Source organism: Muscardinus avellanarius (assembly GCF_963383645.1).
Source record: "Muscardinus avellanarius genome assembly, chromosome: 14".
NCBI lineage: Eukaryota > Metazoa > Chordata > Mammalia > Rodentia > Gliridae > Muscardinus > Muscardinus avellanarius.
Window position 1 is genome coordinate 9,313,619 of NC_137800.1, and position 11,551 is coordinate 9,325,169.

Here is an 11,551-nt window from a genome sequence, read left to right on the forward strand (position 1 = left end):
TTGTGCCATGAATTCTGTCTTAGTTGCTTCTAAAATTTCCACATTTGACTCTAGCCGTGTTTGCTTTGCTCCTGTCTGTCACACTTGCTTCTTTTGATGACGTGGAAGGCTTTACTTTTAGATCTAGTGATTATCTTCATAACCGTAAGCTTTTATTTTTTTTCCCCTTGAAGTCAAAGAATGCAGTCTGTGTAATTTCTAGTTGTAATTGTTGGTGCTCTGTGGATTTGTATAGAACTTTTTTTTTTTTTTTTTTGGTGGTACTGGGGTTCCTGGAAACCCTTCTACCTCTGGGCTATACTCCCAGACCTATTTTTATACTTTTTATTTTTGGAAACAGGGTCTCTGAAGCCAGCGTGGCTGGCTTCGAACCTGCACGATCCTCCTGTCTCCACCTCCCAAGCATGGGGATTACAAGTGTGCGCCACCACGCCCGGCCAGGATACTTTTTAAAAATGGTTCTATACAGCCGGGCGTGATGGCGCACACTTGTAATCCCTGTGCTTGGGAGGCAGAGACAGGAGGATCACACAATTTCGAAGCCAGGGCTTAAGAGATCCTGTTTCCAAATAAAAAATATATATTTATATAAAATAGGTCTGGAAGTGTAGCCCAGAGGTAGAAGGGTTACCAGGAACCCCTGTACCACCACCAAAAAAAAGTGTCCTAAACCGGGCATGGTGGCACACACTTGTAATCCCAGCATTTGGGAGGCTGAGACAGGAGGATCTGAGTTTACAGACAGCTTCAGCTACGTAGTGAGGCCCTTTGCAACTTTGTGAGACCCTGTTTCAAAGTAAAGAATAAAAATAGGGCTGTGTAGCTCGGAGGTCGAATGCTGCTGGGTTCCATCCCCAGTACTGCAAAGAAAAAAAAAAAAGTGTTCTATGCTCAACATGATGGTTTTAAGAAGAGGCACCCAGTTCCCCTCTTCTTAAGTGTGGGCTGGATTCGAGATGCAATTCTAAGGAATGGGATCTAGCCGGGTTGGAGATGGACTTTGAAAAGTGAGTGAGATAACGGCGCCCTGGTGTCCGCCTTGACTGTTCCCCCACTCTTGGGTCTTTTATTCTGCCATGTATCAGGGACATTCTCAAAAGCAGATCCCAGGCCCAGCAAACCCTTCTGCAGCATGGTGGAAGGTCTTAGGTGCAACCTCGTGAAGTACCCGGAGCCACAACCACCCAGCCTCGCTGTTCCTGGGTTACGACCTTCAGAAACAGAGTGAGATGACAGACATTTGAAGTCTGGGCGCATTGTTTTCTATGACAATAGATTCCTGCTCGCACTACTGAGGTTTCCCCTTGAGCTCTAATTTACCTAATACTGCTACTCTAATTTTTGCTTTTGTCTACTCTGTCTAGTTCCGTCTTAATTTTAATTTTCATTGTCATTTTTATTTTTGTGTGGTACTGGGGATGGAACCCAGAGTCTTTCTACCTCGGTTCACAATTCAACATCAGTACATTAACATCATGCATCCTAAAATTTAAGATTTTTGCTCTCCTCCTGGGTTCCACCTTAAAATGCTAGATTCTCATTCAGTTCCCCTTTTGCTGTGGTTAATCAGGATCACTGTCTTGTGCATGGGCAACAGGGCAAGATGCCTATATCCTGAGTTAGGGAAGTTCTCTCGGAAGAGGTGACTGCATGTGCTGGGAATTAAAAGAGGAGGCTGTTTCCCAAATTCTCTCTAGCTTCCACAAGGGGAAAAAACAACCTTCCACTTCTCAGACTGGATGACCTCACTTAGCATAATATTGTCTAGTTCCATTCATTTTCCTTCAAATGACGTAATTCCGTTCTTCTTTATGGCTGAGTAAAATTACAATGGTGTGGAGCCAGGCATGATGGTGCATGCTTGTAATCCCAGTACTTGGGAGGCTGAGGCAGGAGGTTACATCACCTACTTAGTGAGGCTCTCTGCAGCCTAGTGAGACCCTGTTTTAAAATAAAGAATAAAGCTGGGTGTGGTGGCACTCGCTTGTAATCCCCGCACTTGGGAGGCTGAGACAGGAGGATTGCACAGGTTCGAAGCCAGCCTCAGCTACTCAGGCTCTCAGCAACTTAGTGAGACCCTGTTCCCAAATAAAAATATAAAATAGGTCTGGGAGTATAGCCTCGAGGTAGAAAGCCTCTGGGTTCCACCCCCAGTACCACCAAAAAATAAATAAAGAATAAAGAATAAAGCCAGGCATGGTGGTGCACGCTTGTAATCCCCACGCATGGAAGGCGGAGGCAGGAGGATGGTGCAGGTTCAAAGCCAGCCTTGGATCGCCATATCTCCCCATGCCTGCCATATGGACTAAGCCCTAGAGATGGAAAGTTCCAAAAAAGTTAAAGAAGATTCCATGAGAGGCCTATTCTCCAAGCCCTGGGCGTGCCTGTGTCTTCTGGAATTTGCCCTTTGGAACTGCCTGTCTGCAAGGGCAGCTGGATCTGCCGAAAGATCCGGAGAAGATCCGGAGCTAATCTCTTGAATGTCGGAATAGTTTTTTTTTTTTTACTTTGTTTACATGTCATTCACTATTGTTTCACAGTGATTGCACTCCCCTCTTTTTTCTTACTATTAATCTCACTGGTGAAGGATATAAATTTTTCGGGGTTCTTGTAATAAAGTGTCAATTGCTCAAGAAGCTTTTGTCCATGTCAGATTCTTTCCCGAAGCGCGGTGAATAGGAACTTAAAGGAATTTATTTCATAGAAGGGAAAGAATCGCTGCAGATAAGTGGCTGCAGAACGGCACCTGAATCCATGCCCATCTTTCTGAGATAAATTGATCCCGAGCGGACTCAGCGGCCATTCCGATTGAGCCAGTCTGCCGCAACCTAGGCTGCTTTCATAATTTGGCTATTATGAATTGTGCTGCCATCAACATGTATATGTATCTAAAAGGCAGGAGGCAGGAAGCCCATAGAATTTCACTGCAGTGTGGAAAAGAATCCAATATGTGAGGTGCGTGTGATGGTCCATGTCTTGTGCCGGCTTCACTAGGCTACGGGATGGATGCCCAGATACCTGGAAACACATTACTTCTGAGTATGTCTGTGAGGATGCTTCCAGAAAAGATTAGCATTTGGCTGGTAGGGTGAATAAAGAAGATCTGCCCTCCCCACAGTGTGTTGAGGGACCAGACTGAACAAAAAGATAGCGGAAGAGTGAATTCCCTCTTTCTTCCAGAGCGGGACATCCATCTGTGGTCCGGATTCTCGGGCCCAGGACCTCTACCCGCAACCACACTGGTTGTCAGGGACTTGAAATAGAGTGGGAGTTATATCATGGGCTTTACTGGTTCTTAGACCTTCAGATTCAGACTGAATTATACTACTGACTTACCTGGCCCTCTACCTTGCAGATAGCAGACCATGAGACTTCTTGGGTTCTATAGACTTGTGATACAATTCTCCTAACAAATCTTCTCTTAGTTATCCGTATCTATGTTTGTGTCCATATCTATATCTATGTTTACATTGGTATCTTCACCATATCTGTATTCATGTCTGTATGCGATCTGTTGTCTCTCTGGAGACCCTCGACTAACACTCTTACTTTCTGTAAGTGTGTGGCAGAGATGCAGACTAGAAGGAAGACTAGTACCCTGGAAGGCCTTGGGGCCCTGCTGAGAGATTTGGACACTTTCTTATAGATCTTGGTGGTGCCATTAAAGATTTTAAAGAATGGTCAAAGGCTGGGCGTGGTGGCGCACCCTTGTCATCTCAGCATTCTGGAGGCTGAGACAGGAGGATCGTGGTTCGCAAACAGCCTGTTTCAAATTAAGAATAAAAAATAGGTCTGGGGTGTAGCTCAGAGGTAGAATGCCCTTTGGTTCCATCCCCAGAAAAAAAAAAAAAAAAAGAATGGTCAAGGTGTAATTAGGAGTAGGTTTTTCTTCTTCCTCTTTACCTACCTCCAGCCTAGTAAAATTAATTTCTCTATGAAGATAGGCTGTGGTGATGGTCTGACTTCCACAGCTGTGATGCTGATTATCAAAAGACCTGTAGTTACCTGTGGTCCCTAGAGTACCTCCTAGAGGCCTCCCTTGGGCAGCTGAGAACATTGTAGGCATCTTTGAGCCTCAGAAGACCAGGATGATGTCATGCTCGATGTGACTTGAGTCTGCCTGCCAAAGGGACCATGCTCCCATGCCTGGCCCTAGTGAACCTCACCCGAGGCAGACAGGGCATGCCGACAGGCTGAGAAAGTCCAGGTGGGGGGAGTTTGACAGCTCCAGTAGGAGGTGATGAGGTACCACAATAACATCAGGTATTTTTTGAACTTCAGGTCCAAGGTAGTCGACTGGACTCAAGTTTCTTCACCGAGACACCATAAAAACAATAGTAGCCGGGCATGGTGGCACACACTTGTAATCCCTGCTCTTGGGAGCCTGAGACAGGAGGATCGTGCAGGTTTGAAGCCAGCCTCAGCTGGCTTAAGAGACCCTGTTTCCAAACAAAATATAAAATAGGTCTGGGAGTGTGGCCCGGAGGTAGAAGGCCCCTGGGTTCCATCCCCAGTACCAGCAAAAAAGTTCAGTTGAACTGCTATGCCTTTTGGTTCTGCACATGTCTATTCAACCCATTGTGAATCAGAAATATTTGAAAAAAGAAATTCCAGAAGGTTCCAAGACACAAAACCTGAATTGCCAAGAGACAGATACAACAATGAATCCATCCAACCAAAGTGATATGAAAGTGTTGACGAGGCATTATAAGTAATAAAAATGATTGAAGTATAAGAAAGATGGGCACAGATTGTATGCAAATTATATGCCATTTTATATGAGGGTCTTGAGCACTGTGGATTTGGGTATCTGTGGAGATCCTGGAACCAATCCCCCATAGATAATGAGGGGTGATTATAAACGGGACCAGGATGGGGGAAGATATCTGACAATCTTTTTTCCGAATTCTGGTGTACTCTGAAGTCAGTTTTTACAATTCCACCAGAAACAGAGACCTGTGGGTGGGTGGGTCCTGTGGATATGGTTCTGCTGTTCTACAGACTCACTGCAGCATCCCTGAGAGTCCATGAAGGCAGACCTTAACTGATAATGGGTTGGCGCCAGCTGTTGGGGCACACTCTTATAATCCCAGTCCTTGGGAGGCTGAGACAGGAGGGTTGCCGGTTCGAGACCAGTCTCTGCAACTTACTGAAGCTCTCTGCAACTTAGTGAGATCCTGTTTCAAAATAAAAGAATAAAATAGCACTAGCAGTGCAGCTTAGAGGTAGAATGCCCCTGCGTTCCATCCCCAGTAACACACACACACACACACACACACACACACACACACACACACACACACGATAAATAGGTTGGGAAAATACCTGAGCTGGTTAAAATCTTGAAACACCATAAAATCTTAAAGCACCATAAAATAGTAGAAGTTTGCTTCTGTTGCTTCAAAATCAACCCTTCCTCTGCGTCCGCCTCTGTCCTCAAGTCCTCACCTTCTTTCTTTTTCTCTTCCTGGGATGCCTCACATTATTGAGGTGTAATTGGCAAATTAACTCAAATATATTTAAAGTACACAGTGTGATGTACCGGTCTACGTGGACCTCGTCAAACGAGCGCCATTATCTTGTTAATTAGCATATCCAGCACCTCACATATTAATTTTCTTTGGTGAGAACACTTAAGATTTATATTCTCATCTTAAATGTTTCAAATATTATTAACTATAGTCACCCTTCTGTGCACTAGCTCCTCAGTGCTTATAACTTACATAGAGCTGAAACGGTACCCTTGGAGCACTAGCTCCCCACCCCAGCCTACCTCCTAAGCCACACGCGGGAGCCTCTTTGCACCCTTGCTGTGCAGCCTTTCCTTGGGGAGAGAGAGGATGCAGCGAAATCATAAACATTGATGCAGACACAGATACAGATATACTGTGTTACCACACAGTGGTTTTTTTTGTTTGTTTGTTTCCATATCAGTCTTATTGAGATACTACGTTTCACCAACAATAAAATATACTCATAATAAGTTTGGGGAGTTTTGAAAAATCTACAAATCCATGTATCACTACCAAGCTGTGCCACATTTTCAGCACTCCAAATGTCCCCTCCAGCCCCTCCTGGGTCAGCGCTCAGCTCTACCAAGCCCTGGGCAGCCCCTGAGGATCTACCCAGCTCTAGTGATGAGATGCATCAGTCCTGGATCCTCACAGAAACGTATTGCGCAGAATTTCATTTTAACCAAGAACAATCTGTCTAAGTAAGAAGACACCAACATCTTCCTAGAATAATCAGTTTAAAATGTGTTTCCCAGCCAACAAGCAAACCGGTCATCATTCTCTCGAAAAAGTCCCCACATGAAAGTGTAATCTTTTTGACCCTATTCCAATGACCTCAAAATCTGTGTGCCTCCTTCATGACCTCCTCCGATTTATCTGTTTCTATTTTTCTTTTAATGTCTTACTTCTTTGGCTAGAATGTGCGAATGCCATTTTAGCTCTGCTTATGACCACTTCTAATTTCCTTGGATTCCAGGGTAAGATTGACCTTTCATGGGCTAATACGTCTTCAAGATGACTGTGCTGTATCTGGCAATCATTGAGCTCAAGTGGTTTTACATCCACTGAGCAGAAAGGAGTAGGCCCTAAACTGCACAGGGAAAGAAAGGGAAGTCCTGGTGGCTCTGTGTCAACCATGGGGGGTGAGCACCTTGATATTCTGTCATTTTTGTACCCTGCCTTTTTGCTCTTCCAAGTCCATGCTGCCCTTGAACCTTCACTTTTTAGGGGAGCGACTCAAGTTAACCTCCCCTGCTCTTCTCTGTGCTTCTGAGTGGGACAGGGCTGGATGTGCCAGGATGACCCCAGAGGCTGAGCCAGCTCCCTGGTTCGGTTACCAGGTGTGCAAGAGCTCTCCCTCAACCCTTGCTTCTCTGCACAAAGAAGCACAAAAGGAGGATATAAGAGCTTTATTCAAAGCCGGGAGTGGTAGCGCATGCTTGTAATCCCAGCATTTGGGAGGCTGAGGCAGGAGGATCGTGGTTTGCGGACAGCTTCAGCTACTTAATGAGGCCCTTTGCAATTCAGTGAGACCCTGTTTTAAAAGAATAAAAAATAGGGCTGGGAGTGTAGCTCAAAGGTAGAATGCCCCTGGGTTCCATCCCCAATACTTGAGTACATTTCCTGCTTTTGTGTATGTTTACTTGAGCAGTTTCCTGTTAATTTACAAGCAAATAAACTCCGAACAAGATGCAAAGATGCAACCTGGTACCAGGAAATGAGGCTGCACAGAGCCACATAACTGACCCATGTTACCGGGTGGGTTCTATAGGACTCCATGGCTGGGGCCGGAAGCTGGCTGCCAGTGACCTGCAGATAGAAACAGCTGGGGAAATGTGTGTCAGCTGGGTTTTGAAACTTGGACAGTTTCTTAGGAGCCTGAAAGGCCATGGGGAAGGATGTCAGGCTGCACTGGTGAGCCCCCCGGGGCAGCAGCAAGGTGCACTGGGGAGATGCCAGGTGTGATACTATCTGGCTGCAGCAGAGAGGGAAAAATCAGGTCGGTTATATAACCCCGTTCCTGAAATCCTTTCTGCTCGTGGTATAGATCGGAGACCACTTGGAGTCCATCCTTCCTGGAAGTTAATCACAGGACCGACCTGCTGCAGCAGCACTGTGCAGCAACCTACATCGAGGACTAAATTTGGCACACCAATTATGAAACAGGCGAGCCTCTGGCAACTGGAACAGGACATCTGGGAAGGGCCAGGGGAGGTGGGGAACCCTGGTCCTTCCAAGCGGTTCCGAGTTCTTCTCTAACGCCCTCTTGCTGGACGAGGGTGGGATGCCTCCCACCATAAGACGCTCCAGGCCTGGGTTCGGGGTGCCCCCCAAGCTAACAAAGCAGAGGCAGAATTCTATGCTGCTGTCCTCCGCACCTGGAGGCAAAATTCATTATACCGAGAACACAGACACAGTCCTCAGGCTTTCTTCTAAGAAACTGAAGCCCACAGGCAAGGCCGGGCTCTGCTGCTCTGCTAAGCAAGCTGTTTAGAAAAGGCTTTCAGCAAGTGCAGGCTTCCTAAATTAAATCAACGGCTGTCGATTAGGATTTTACAGGCGTTGTGCCGCCAAGAAAACCGTAGCCTGGGGAACAGGGTCTTGAGATGGAAACAGTGCAAAACTGGGGTGCCCGAGGCCCTCAGGAAAGCCACAGGCCCATGCCCCAAGGCTGCCGGCTCCCCCACAAGATAGCAGATTCCTCCCTGAAGTCCTCCAGGGTGGCCCTGGACGACCCTGGACTAGGGCGAGATCCTGGTGGACAGAACCTGCAGTGGGACTACTGGCTGGCTAAGCCACTCGCTCCAGAGGCCAGCGGGAGTCACGAAGCAGTGGCCATGAGCCTGGTCATATGTCCAGCCAGAGGGTTTGCAGTTCAAACTGGTGACCACATATGGGCTTGGAGGGGGCCGCCTTCTTTGTGTGAAACACTGTGGCTCTGCCTGCATTTCCTCCCAGGGCTCCTATGGGGGGATCAGAATGGTGAGTTATCATTTCCTGTATAGACTGGGCCCAGTGGAGACTCACCTGAAGGGGAAAGGGGCTCTGCCTGGCATCAGCACCTCAGCAATTCATTTACTGGGAGTGTCAGGGACTAATATCTCACATGTTTATGTCTTGTCCAGAAATATCAAAGGAGGGTGGTTCTACAGCCAACAAAACCCCTGACCTCCTCATGCCTCCTTTACATCAGGACGATCTTTCAGTCCTTGGATACACAGAGCCTACGCCCCTTGACAGCTCAGAAGAAGCTGCAGAAGATGGAACTTTGTCCTTCATCAACTTTTAAGATTAAGCAACCAAAGTCTCAGGTAGGGAGAAAAGGAAGGACAGAAAAAAAATGGAATATTTGGTAGAAAGGAAATGAATTGGGGAAAAATAAAAATAATTAAAAAGTCCTATAGGGCATATCCTGTCTTAGGCTGAAGCCTCAGTGAGCCACACTCTTAATCACAAAGACCCCTCTTCTCACCTGACATTCTTGAGATGCTTGGTAAACAAAGGGTCCATGAGGACAGAGGTGTGACACCACCACCCCACCACCCCTCCCTGTTGCCAGGGAAACCTGAAGATGAAGAGGAAGTCCAAACCTCCACTGTGGGACCCCACCTGCTCACTCCTGGAAAAGAACTGGAAAGGCCAAAAAGACTTTCTTTCTCTGGCCTGGAGGCTCTCTGCCTCTTAAGATGGCCTGCTTTCCCTTTGGAATTCCTTGCTTTCCTAAATACAACCTCTGTCCTTTCTCTAACCAGCACGTGCTGAAATTCTTTTTTGCCAGGTAAGCTGAGTCCTACAGAATTGTCATGTTTTCCTGTGGCAGGAGCAGGTGAGGGAGTTAATCAGGCAGGTTCCTCTGCATGCAGGGCCCACTGCCATGGCCAGGCGCAGGCGCCAGACCCAGACAGAACTGGTCGATTTGGTTTTCTGAACTTCAATTGAATTGAAAAGATAACATATGGAAAGGACACCAGTGCTACGGTTTTGAGGAAGATGTTACGGTTTTGGAAATTGTCCCCGGGGGCCCCTGTTAGGCTCCTGGATGCAATTTCCCTGAAAACACACACACACACACACACACACACACACACACACACACACAACACAAAAACCATGGGTTCTTGTCCTGAGCTAAGGATAAATATGCAATATCCCGGACCCTTGCTGAAGATTTAAAGAAGTTTATTAAAAAGATAGAAATACAGAAGACAGTTACAGCCTCGTGTTACCCAGGGGTAACATGAGGGGGTGCTTCGAGGGAAATCACCGAAATACAAAACACGGAACAGACTTTTTATACACATGACCTTCATCTTGTTTCACTTAATTCTGACGTAGTAAAAGCTCCCTGTAAAGCTCCTCCCCTTACTTGCCAAGGTGTCTCCTTTCACGACCCCCTCCTCCCACTCACACTAGATCGTCCAATTATTATGCAGATCTGTCTTTAGAAAGAGGAAGTCCTAACTCCCCTCTCCTATTGACTTGCTAATTACTTTTCTCTAAGTCAGTTTAAGTTTCAATAGCTGTTTCCTTCCCGACTGAAACAGAAACCAAGTCTTTCCCCAGGTCTGCCATTTTTACACAATTATTTTTGAAATATATCTATTAATTATCAGAGCTTTCTCAAATCTTCCTAGGCCATTCCCAATACTGGTACAACCAGGACCTCAAGAAGGTTGCAAGGTGTCTGCAGAGAGAAGCAAGCAGCTTTGCAAAGGGTAGAGAGGAAGGAGGAAGGGAGGGCGAGCTGCTTCATGTTTACTGTCCTTATTCATTTTTTGAAGGGCGTCCTCTTTGGATTCTATAAAATACTCTTGACTCCTTTCCTTTTGTGGTATTGGGGATGAACCCAGGGGCATTCTCCCTCCAAGCTACACTTCCAGCCCTATTATTTTGAAACAGGGTGTCACTAAGTTGCAGATGGCCTCACTAAGTGGCCGAGGCTGGCCTCAAACCTGCAATCCTCCCGTCTCAGCCCCCCAAGTACTGGGATTACAAGCATGCACCACTATGCCGGGTTTCAGTAATTATTTATTTTGAAATAATTATAGATTCAGAATGACTTGCAAAGATAGTACAGAGGGGCCCCATATTCCCTACACTCAGTTTTTTTTCTACAACGTATATAAACATAGTATATCATCACAACAAGGAAATCGACCTTGGTAGAGTCCATGTATACAGGTCTGTACCACTGGGTGACCTGTGCAGGTTTGTGTAGCCACCTCCGGAATCAAGGTGCGAAACAGATACATTCTAGGAAGATTTATTTTTTCTTTACATGTTTATAGGTCCCCTTCCCCCACCATCACCATTCTTACCCCGGTAACTAGTAATCTGTTCTCCATCTCTATAATCTTGTCTTTTTGTGACTGTTCTATAGATGGAGTCATTTGTGGCCCTTTGAGACTGGCTTCCTTCCCCGCCCATAATAATTCCCTAAAGATCCATCGGAATCTTCATAGCAATAGTCTAGTTCTTTTTATTGCTGAGTAGTATTCCATGGTACAGTTTATCCATTTACCTACTGAAGGACATCTTCATTATTTCCACTTTAGGGCTACTAAGAATACAATCACTGTGAACATTTGTGTACAGAATTTAATGTGACTATGAGTTTTCATTTCTCTGGGAATAATGCCTTTAGGAAAGGTAATTGCCTGCTCCTCTGGTTAGTGTATGTTTAGTTATTTGCTAAACTACCAAACTGTTTTCTGAAGGAGTTGTCCCAATTTACATTTCCACCAGAAAAGCAAATGTTAGATCTAGTTTCTCCCCGCACTTTGCAGCATGTAGTATTGAATTGTTTTAATTTTAGCTGCTTAAATAAATGCATAGTGATACCTCATCTGGCCTTAAATTGTATTTCTCCCCTATCTGTTGAACGCCATTTCATATGTAGTAAAGTCTCATGAATGAAATGTCTCTTTCTACCATTTGCTCATTTTCTAATTGGGTTGTGTGTTTTAAAATATTTAATATAAATTCTTTTGTCTTTTTAAGACAAGTTTGAAGTGGGCTTCTGTTACCTCTGAACATAA